The 10,859-nt window shown below is 39.8% G+C and overlaps 1 long non-coding RNA gene across 1 annotated transcript; it reads left to right on the top strand.

Annotated features, from left to right (window-relative positions):
• Positions 1-6,921: 6,921 nt before the first annotated feature.
• Positions 6,922-8,277, top strand: LOC141658766 (uncharacterized). Its single transcript, XR_012549408.1, has 3 exons — positions 6,922-7,166; positions 7,571-7,683; positions 7,760-8,277. It is a non-coding gene; the product is annotated as an uncharacterized LOC141658766 (long non-coding RNA).
• Positions 8,278-10,859: the final 2,582 nt, after the last annotated feature.

The raw sequence follows: 10,859 nt of genomic DNA, 5'->3' as shown, positions 1-10,859 counted from the left end.
TATTTCTAACTCCCTAACTTACTTTTCAATTCTTTTATTGCATTTTTGTCATTCTTTGGATTTTTATTTACTTTGATCAAAATAATTGTCATGTAAGAGAGAAGTGAGGAAGGGACTAACGATTTCAATTGATGTGTAGTGCTTTTAACTTAGTGTGGGGATGGCAATTGCCTAGGCTATCCATGCCTTAGTAGTGCCCCCACAATGAAGAACACAAGACTTGAAGAAAGAATGGAAGAATGATAAGGGAAATGCGCTGTGCACGGGTGGAACTGAATCCGTGTACACAGAGGAAGAATCCGAGCGGATTCCCAAGAATCCGCCCGTCTTGCAGAATCCGAGCGTATTGCAGAAAAGACGCCCGTCCTGAACTGAGCTGAATTTTGAAAATTTCTTGACTGTGCTAAAATCCGAGCGGATTCCACAGAATCCGCCCGTCTTGAAAAATCCGTCCGTCCTGAAAGAAAGACGTCCGTCTTTGCAGCCGAGGAAAACAAGCAAATTTCTCTGGACAGAAATCCGTCCGTCTTTAAGCAAATCCGCCCGTCCCGTGCTCAGCAAATCCGAGCGGATTGTCACAAATCCGCCCGTCTTTAGGCGAGTTTTGCAAAGTTCAGAAAGAGCAGAATCCGCACGGATTGGGCAGAATCCGCACGGATTGCCCCTGCAGATTCGAAATTTTCGGCCTCTTTAAAACCCCTCCCACCTTCATTCATTCATTCATTCATTCATAAACACTACCCACAACATCAAAACCCTCATCCTCTCCATCACAAAAACAAAAACCCTCAACAACATTCACCAAATACAAATCAAACCATCCTTCCAACAACAAATTAATCACTCCTTCCTCAACCAAAACCAAAACCAAGCACAAAATCTTCAACCTTTGAGTCGATTTTTGTTTTCATAAAGGCAAAGCCTTTCACCTTCAAATCGATTTGGGCATACTACAAATTGAAGATTTTTCATTCTTTTCTTGGTTAGTTCATCAATGGCAAGGACTAAGGGAGCAACAAAGGCAACAAAGGCACCAAAGGCTAAGGCACTCTCACAAAGGCAAAAGGCTCTTCAAACAAAGAAAGCATTGGCTATGGTGGTAGCAACACCAAACTTGGAAGTGCAACAAGAACAACAACCTTCTATGGGAGCAACAACACCTTCTACTCCGGTAATTGATCAACTTTTGCATTATCCGGAGGTAACTTTCATTTCCGATACCCATAGAAATACCTTTGTCAAGTTTGCTATGAAGTCATTACAATCCACCAAATTCATATGTGAAGATACCTTACAAAAATTGGCTGTTCTTGAACAAACAAAAGTCTTTTTCAATGCCATAGGGTTGAAGAAATTATTTGAAACAAGGGAATTGACATACCCCTCCCTTGCCTTGGAATTTTTAAGTTCTTTGAAAGTCACCAAAGTTGAGAATAGGGAGAATATCGAGTTTCGTCTAGCTAATGTTAGTAGACGCATTACCTTTAAGGAATTGGGTGAAATTTTGGGTCTTAGTGATGAATCGCGTTATCTTAAGCATTATGGAAAGTATGACCCCGAGCCTCTTTAGGAGGCAATCTCCGGAAGAAATTTGAAGATTTTCATGCGAGTCGTGCTCTTTTGGTCCACCATCCGGGCATAAGAGTATGGCACAAGGTCGTGGGTAATACCATAATTGCTAGGAAAGATACCAACCATTTCACAAGATTTGATTTTATTCTCCTTGAATCGGCTTTGAATATCGGAAGAGTTCACACCAAGCCTTACAATTCTTTGAGGCTCTTGGTAGATAGATGGCTCAATATTGATAGTGGGAAGAAGGGCACGACCGTTATTGTCAATGGCGGCCTAGTTACACTCCTAGCCAAGCACTTTGATCCTAACTTCAATAAGGATAACAAGTACAAAGCAAAGGAGGGTGTCCATCTTGTTGATATGCATACTATGATTCACAAGTTCAAGTGGGTTGCCCATAACCCCCTTGACACTAAGTATGGATGGCTAACTAGTGAAGCTAGATCGTTCACCTTGCCTTCAAAGATTTGCCGTCTAAGCGTCCACCGGACCAATTATCTACTTCCCCTTTCCAAAGAAGCCGAGTATATCATTCAACAACAAAAGGGTGATCTTGAAATGCCCTCCTCTACCATTGTCATACCACCTTACCCCTTTAAGTATGAAGAGTTCAAGCCGGAAGTAGTTGAAGTTGGTAAAGACTATGTGACTCTTCTCATGCAAGCAATGCACAAGCAAGCCTATGAAGATCGGAAAAATGCCTACTTGGCTCAATATCCACCCCTCCTACATTTAGCTAGGCAAGGACTACTTGACCCATCTTGTCCTTTGCCTAGTTGGGCGGATAGAGAAGTCTTATTTCCGGGTGCACCTAGGGTCGTTTTGGGTGACAATGAGGTTGTTGGAAATGATGAGGAAGTTGATGATAATATTGAGGAAGAAGCAAGTGAAGGAGAAAAGGATGGTGAAGATGATGATGAGGAAGATGAGGAAGAAAGTGAAGAAGCAAATGACAAGGAAAGTGGCAATGTGACCACTTCTCATGAGGGAAGTGATGATGATAGCATGATGGAAGATTAGCAAGCCTTGGAGACTCCTACACTCTCATGGTTTGTCTATTTCTCTCTTTGTATTTTATTTCATTTTGATCATTGTTGGAGTAGTCCTAGCCCCATTTGAGGACTCACACCTCGGTACCATTGAGGTGTTCTCATTCTATTGTTCCCATTTTAAAAATCCAAAATGACAAATTAGTTTCATGCATAGCATAGTGTGTGCATGAACTATACCCATCCTTGGACATTAGCAATAGTGTCTCATTCGGTTTGGGGAAGTTAATGCATACACAACGGGAGGTAATCTAAATTATCCTCTCCGTCATAACAAAAACAATGCATCATGTAGTGTAGCTTAGTATAGATTGCATTTAGTATAGAAATCATGCATCATCTTTGCATAATTTCCATCATTTTGGCCATTGAGGACAATGCCCATGTTAGTGTGGGGATGGGAATTCTAACATTTAACTCTTATTCAAAAATCCAAAAAAAAAATTGAAAAATTTCAAAAATCATAAAAATTTGAAAATTGAAAACCCAAAAACAAGTTCATTTCCTTTTTAGTGTAGTCTTGTACATATTGTTTTGTATATATTGTGTTTGTTCATCCTTTTTCACATTGATCGACTACGCCACATCCGAGACATGAGGATATTGAAAACCGCATGGTATGATCTTTCCAATCTCCTTTTTCCTCTTTATGTTAATGACTATGTGGCTTTATTTTGATTGATGCGGTATAACAATGTGAACTTAGGACTTACATTTAGTTTATATGGCATATTAGTTGGTAGAATCATATGCATTAGGATGTATATATGTTAGTTGCATCATGGCATGTAGTTTGCATGTTAGAAAAATTTTGTGAAACCGTCTACTTGGGAAGCTTGACAAGTGTATATAGGCCCTAGTAGATGCTTTTTCTTCTTAAGACTTTGCTTGTTAGGATACTTGTAAAACACCCTAGGATGTGTCATGCTAGTATCCTTTGACCCATGGATTAAGGCCTAGTCAAGAGTACCTTGTGGTGTGATAACTCCTTGGCTACCGTTTATTCCAAGGTGACCCTTGAAACCATGCAACCATCATTCATCCATGTTCTACCGTATTTTTGTCAACAAAAGGGAATGGGCACAAAAAGAAATCAATTTGAGTTCAATGAAATGAAAAGTGAAAGAAAGTTTGCAAAAATTCATCAAATGAAAAGAGGAGCAAAAATAGAACTCCTAAGCTTCAAATACAAGGCACCCTCGTTACTAATTGGGGTGACTTTGAAAATGTTCAAAAGAAAATGCAAAAAATTTGAAAAATTGTCAAGTGTTGAAAAGCCAAAAATCAAAAGAAATGGCAAAAAGAAAGTGTTCTCAAATGTTATATGCCACAAGAAATTGGGGGGAAAACAAAAACCAAAGCAAACTCCCAAATGAAACTCAAATTTTATTGATCCCTTTATCCATCTCATCCATTTTTGTGCATGGTAGAGAGGGGACGACCCTTCTTCTTGTCTAGGCAAGAGGGGGAATTCCGCGATCCTCCAGTGTTTCTAACACCATAGGGAGTCTACTCTTGACAAAAGCATTTAACGATTGAGGACAAAGGTACCCTATCTTGACACAATTTGGAGGTGATTTATTGGTATCCTTCTAGGCTTAGTAGTTTGAAGAAATTGCATCTATGAAGGAATGTGTACCCTTGAATTACTTCCCTTGTAGATAATTTCCGCCACTTAGATGAGGAAGGTGGCTATTCTTTTGTAGATGCATCCATTATGTGTTTTTGTGTGCTTAATGTTTGGATGTGTCGCCATTTTGGCAAGACCCACCTTGCCTTGCAAGAAGGCATCCTACCTCATGGTTGTCTTGTTGTGAGTTGAAGGGGCGGAGTGAGACCCGCTAATTGTCTCATATCGGCTATATTATTAGGATAGGTTAGTATTGGTCCTAGTCTTTGTCACCTCTTTACTCGGGACGAGCAAAGGTTCGGTTTGGGGATATTTGATGTGACCATAATTGGCGCATATTTAGCCCCCGAGTTAGCCTTGTTTCCATGCTTTTTAGTGCTTATTTGGGTCATTTCTTATCTTTAGTTCTTTGTTTTGCATATTCTTTGAGATTTTGATCCCTTGGTAGGAAAGGAGTAAGAATCTTGCATTTTCATGGAAAAACGAGACTAAATTGATCGAATTCAATGACCAAGCATCAAGGAGGGACAAGATTAGAGGGCCTTTGTGCATATTATAGTAGAAGAGCAATGTTGAGAAAAGATCCTTGAGTCCCCAAGGAAATCCCCAAGGAATTTATGAAGAAAAGGGAAGAAAAGAAGAAGAATTGTTGCTGACTGACAATCCGAGCGGATTGCCAACAATCCGTCCGTCCCGCAGCAGCACAATCCGAGCGGCTTTGCCACAATCCGCTCGGATTCCCCCTCCACAATCCGCCCGGATTCCCATGAATCCGCTCGGATTAAAACGCCAGAATCCGCCCGTCCCGACCCCATTCCGCCCGGATTCCAGCATAGCACGGATTGTCTTCTTGAAGCTACGAAAAGAGAAGCCCTTCTCTCAGAAAATACCGGCTCCTCCTTGCTCAACTTAAAAAGTGTAATTACTAGTTTAGCCCTTAGTTAACCCTAATGCATCCTCCCTAATTTCCACTATAAATACCCCATTAGTCTAATTAGAGGAGCATGTTCTTCTTATCAATAATTAGTGTAGTTAATATCAATCAATCTCTCTTTAATATTGTAATCAAGTTTTAATCAAGTTTTAATCCAAGTTTTAGTTCTTTAATCTCTCCTTTGTTCATCCTTTATTTTGGGTAATTGAAGATTATTTTGGGTTATTGTTGGGAGATTGACAACCTCTCAATCAAGCATTCAAGTACTTCTTTTATTCTTGCTTTATTATTGGAATCATTAGTAGGTATAATCTCTTAATCACTTTTTAATCATTGTTAATTACTTTCATTTATTCATCATGTTTCATATTGTTGGTATGATTGACAACCTTGCTAGCATGATCAACATGATAATGAGTGAGTAGTCTCTTAGCTAGGGTTAATGGGTGATTAGGGGAAACCAACATGGGGAATGATTCATGCTTAAATTAATATGCTTTCATGTTTTATTTGCTTGCTTGTTTTGATCTTAACTCATGCACATGTTATATTTGATGAAATGCTAAGCCTATGAATCCTTGCATTTACTATCATCTTCTATCTTTTCAATGAGACTTGTAAGACATAACCCAACTCGAGTCTCATTAGACAATGCATGTTGTTGAGTAGGGAAGATTAAGTCGACTTGTAGGTGTTGTACAATCTAATCGATTCGGCTCCGGGACCCAAACTTTCCTAGGATTGTAAGATATAACCCAACTCAATCCATCACAACAATAATTGCTTGCTTATAAATTGAGAACATGTTTGTATGATCATATCCCATGATTCCCCTATGATCCCATGACACCCTAGTGCCTTTAATCAATTGTTTACATCCCTTTAATTCATCTTGCTTGTTTATTTTCATTGCTATCTTAGTTTAGTAACCTTCTACATCAACCCAGTTTGTGACACCCCTTAGACACCACTAGTTACAATAGAAATCTCATTTCAACTCCCGTCCCTTGGGATCCGACCTTTACTTGCTTCTTTACTAATTGTAGAGTTGTTTGTGGAGCTATAAATTGTGTTTTGATTCGACCGTGACCAAGGACCACATCTTAATTTGTGAACACTTAGCGGGATCGCATCACTTAACTTATCGTAGGAGTACCCGTGTGAAATTTTGAATGACTTGGAAGTCCATGAGTACTTAACTTGTCGTAAGAACACCCATGTAATTTTTGTCCTGCCCCCCTTCATCTCGACTTGGAAGTCTAAAGGGTACTTAACTCGCTAAAAGAGCGGCCTCGTAAAATTTGGTAAGTCACGTATAAATTTCTTTGTAAATGATTTATTTTTTCACGTTGACTTGACTTTATTCCCCTTGGCAATTTTTGTAACCTTGGTAGAACACATTTGAAGAAAATATCCATTCAACGATTTTTCGTTAATCCAACAATTCTGGGACTTCAGTATGGACACACACCCATATACTAGCTCAACCCGTTGAGCATAAACAATAGATGGACGTTTCTTCCAAAGGAAATTATGAGATAATCTCCCATAATTTAGCATTTGACTTTGTCAAAACCAATTCTCCCCATTTATTTTCATGCTTAATGAGTAAATAAGACTTTGGCCAGTAAACTTACGAGGATTAAGACCCTATTATATCTCATAAAAGCCAATTTGAATGAAATTGAGAGGCGAGATTTTAGTTGTAACACAATATCCCTTGATTTTTTTTCAAACATTCATCCGTTACAAATCATATGGAATAATTATCAGGGCATTAAGTACCAAATCTCTTGCCAATCAATGATCTTATTGCCTCTTTTGAATACTGATGATGATCAGTATTTATACACCATGCTGCTAACAATTTCCACACGCACAATGTCAGTCTTCTTATTCAAAAATCCGAAAAAGAAATCACATAGACATACTAGATGGTCGTCCTGCAGTACACATTCTTCGTCTAACTCTAACAAAGGTATGCTTTCGAAATTCCGCCTCCCTTTCCTTTTCCTTTGTTTCGATGCTCTCTGTTCTTTTTTAGTATAAATCTCAACAAATACTTCAGGTATGTCATCATTTTTCCATCTCTCCATTACAATTTGCGTGGCACGCAGGGAGTTTTGTTTAACCTTGCTACACACCTTTTTTCATTTGTTTCTTTTCTTTTTGTTTTCTTGTACAAATTGATGATTTGAGTAGAATTTACTCTTGCACTTGAACCTTGGCGGAGTATTTTTTTTGACAAATCCCCTTGAATTTTATTTGATATACTCATATACCCTCCTCTCCTGCTGTAGCTTTGCTAATTTCTTATTCAAATCTTCATGGGTTAGTTTATACTTCATACATGACCATGTTTGCCTATTCGATTATTTGCAGATAATTAATCTTCATACAGCAAAAATGATCGAACTTTACTTGTAAATTTTCCCCCAAATGAATCGAGATGACTTCGTCTTCAAACTATTGACCAAATAACTTGATTTTTTTTGGTAAGAAATTCTTCTCGAATCCCCTGCAACTTTTCTTCTAGATATAAAACTGATTCTAGTTATTATTGTTGACAAGGTGATGACGACCCTGAAATTGAGAATGAATTAACAGAAGCAGCGCACTTTGTGAAAATCGACATTCTGCGGCGATCTGACAGTGACGTGAGGGAGTGATCGAGAATCACTGGCGAGTATTGTGGCTGTCAATGATGCAGGATGAGTGGAGATGGTGTCCGGAGTTCTACCCAAACCAGGACCGACGACAAACTTCAGCGAAAGTTATCGACGAACTAGCTGACAGCGTGGGATACAGATCAATACTGACATCGTCGTACTCGTCAACTGATGAAACTGTCATATTATCGTTACTGGACGTACAGACCTAGCATCGAGTAACACGACGACCGATGGTGGAACAGCAGACAATAGAGCTATGTGTGGTGTGGCGACTGTGAGCTATGTTAAAACAGGGTGTTTTTATTTCCTTTCATTTCATTTTTTTTTACCGGACCACTTCTGATTCCTAGCAATTTGTCACTTCTGATTGTAATTGATTTGCACAAATCATAAGGTGATTGCCCTTGTTTTACAGCTCATGTATGTCTTTTTTAGGAATCTTGATTTGAATGTACATATATTGTCCCTTGGTCATATGATAATGTGTGCAGGTATTATACAAGTCATCTTGGATCGTCACGACGTTTCAGACTAGCCATTTCAATTCTCTTTTGAATTATCAAGTAATGAAGTTGTCCGTCGATCGCTGGAAAATTCGAGACATTCCGGGCGAGTCATTTTGTTCTTCCTTGGAGCAATGATCTTACGCGACAACAGTTAGAGTATTCAAGGCATTCCAAGCTAATCATTTCTATTTGGAAACTTGGCTAGTTGATTGCATGGGAATTTAAGGCTATTGGAACTCAATCGTTGACCGCAGGAGATTGTGATAAAGTTCGAATCAGATCATTTCAATAATTACTCGACCGTGAGGAAGTCTGAGTTAGATCGTCTTGATACTCTTATGAGGCGACCGCGAGAGAATTTGAAACTTTCAAGGTGGCTCATTTTGGTTTCTCATCAAGCAACGCACTTGTCTGGTCAGGCGCAAGAGGATTTCAAGCAACTCCGAGTTGGGTCGTTTTATTTCTCTTCCAAGCTATGAAGCAAGCAACATGTCCCGTTGGCCATTGAAGCATTCGAGGCACTCCGAGTGGATAATCTTAAGACTTGACCGTGGATCGATTGGATACTTCAAGTAAGGACTGCGAGAAATTTTAAATTTGGAACACGAGTTCGATTCTCTTCCAAGTTATCAAGCAAGCAATGGACCGTCCCGACAATGATTGGAGAGTTTGAAGTATTCCCTGCGAGTATTTCGATTTCTTATTGGAGACATCATGCAAAGAATGAACTTGCCCATGGACCGTTGAAGACCGTGAGAGATGTCAAGGAATCCAAGGTAGATGCCAAGAATGTAGCTGACCTGTTGACCACGAGAAATGTTGAGGAATTCGAGGCGGAACACTTCGATACTCGCTAGACTAGTCCATCGCATGAGGCATTCAACCTACTCCCATCAACCCGTCACGCAGTGCGAAATTTGTTTGAAGGACTTTGCAAGGCTCTCTATGCGAGGAGGAAGCAGCGCGATGACCCATATGAAGCAGAGCTTGGAAGATTTGGATAGCAAAAAGAGTATGAACGATGTTCCTTGAAGCTTGCTTGATCGACAACCATGGATAACTGAAAGATCACCGTCAACTACTCATGGTCTACAATTGTTCGAACGAAGATAAGGCACTTGGAGATCTAGAAGATACGAGAACATCTTTTTCCCTGTGGCAAAATCCGTCAATGATCAAGACTGTCCTTGTCCTAAAAGGCCGACCGATTTGAAGTTTATTAAGCCGTGCACAGTTTAAGCTCTTGCGGGCCAGGAGCGATTTTGAGAGGTTGGAATTTTGGTGTGGCTGCACTTGAACAAAGTTTTTGTTCAAACTGCCTACGTACTCGCAAAGTGACCATGGAGGACAAATTGCAAGATCAAGCCAACGTAGTTCGTTAAAGAGAGTTTTTTGTTTGGGGGTGTGGCTGCACCTAAGTAAGACTTACTTAAGTTGCCTACGTACTCGTAAAGTACCCAAGTACTTTACAAGATCAAGCCTACGTAGTTCAGGGAAGGATTTTTCTTCTTCTTTTTTTTTTTGAGTTTTATTTTGGTATGCAGTTTAGCCTCATGCCTAGGAGCTTATGCAGTTTAGCCCCATGTTTAGGAGTATTGCAGTTTAGCCTCTTTCTTAGGAGTATTGCAGTTTTGCCTCTTGCTTAGGAGTATTGCAATTTAGCCTCTTGCTTAGGAGTAGTAGCGCTTCAAGAATTTTCCGTTGATCGGCCCTACATGAACACCGTCTTCATCAACAATCTTATAAGCACCATTGGTGTATACCTCTTTCATGACATATGGCCCATCCCACTTGGAAGTGAACTTGCCTTTAGGTTTGTGAGAAGTAATGATCGGCCTTCTTTCCGCGAGCACCAAGTCTCCTGCCTGAAAAGATCGAGGGCGCACCTTTTTGTTGAATGTGCGTGACAACCGTGCTTGATAACACTGTAGCTTTTGTTGTGCTTGCAACCTTTTCCCATCTAAAGCTTCCAACTCTTCCAAGCGCAGCTTGTCATTGTCATCACTTGTAAGCTCTTCCTGAATGGCAACTCTTAAAGATTGAATTTGAAGTTCTAATGACAACACGGCTTCAACTCCATACACCAACGCATACGGGGTTGCTTGAGTGGGTGTCTAGTATGTAGTACGATAGGCCCACAATGCCTCACCGATTCTCTCATGCCAATCATGCTTTGACTTCGCCACCACTTTTCTCAACAAATTGCATAGTGTCTTATTAAAAGCTTCAGCTAAGCCATTTGCCGGAGCATTATACATGGAAGACTTGTATTGTTTAAATTTGAACTTTTCAGCGAGACTACTCATCAAGTTGTTAAAGAACGGCTTGCCATTATCAGTTATGATGCGTTGTGGTACACCATACCGAAAGATGATTTGAGTGCGAATGAAATCAACAACAGTTTCCTTTTTTACTTCACATACACTCACAACTTCTGCCCACTTTGAGAAATAATCTGTTGCAGCGAGGATGTATTCATGCCCATTTGATGCT

The sequence above is a fragment of the Silene latifolia genome, chromosome 6, assembly GCF_048544455.1.
Source record: "Silene latifolia isolate original U9 population chromosome 6, ASM4854445v1, whole genome shotgun sequence".
In the NCBI taxonomy this organism is placed as follows: Eukaryota; Viridiplantae; Streptophyta; class Magnoliopsida; order Caryophyllales; family Caryophyllaceae; genus Silene; species Silene latifolia.
The sequence above is the reverse complement of the archived record's forward strand: the minus strand, read 5'-3'. Positions and strand labels throughout refer to the sequence as shown.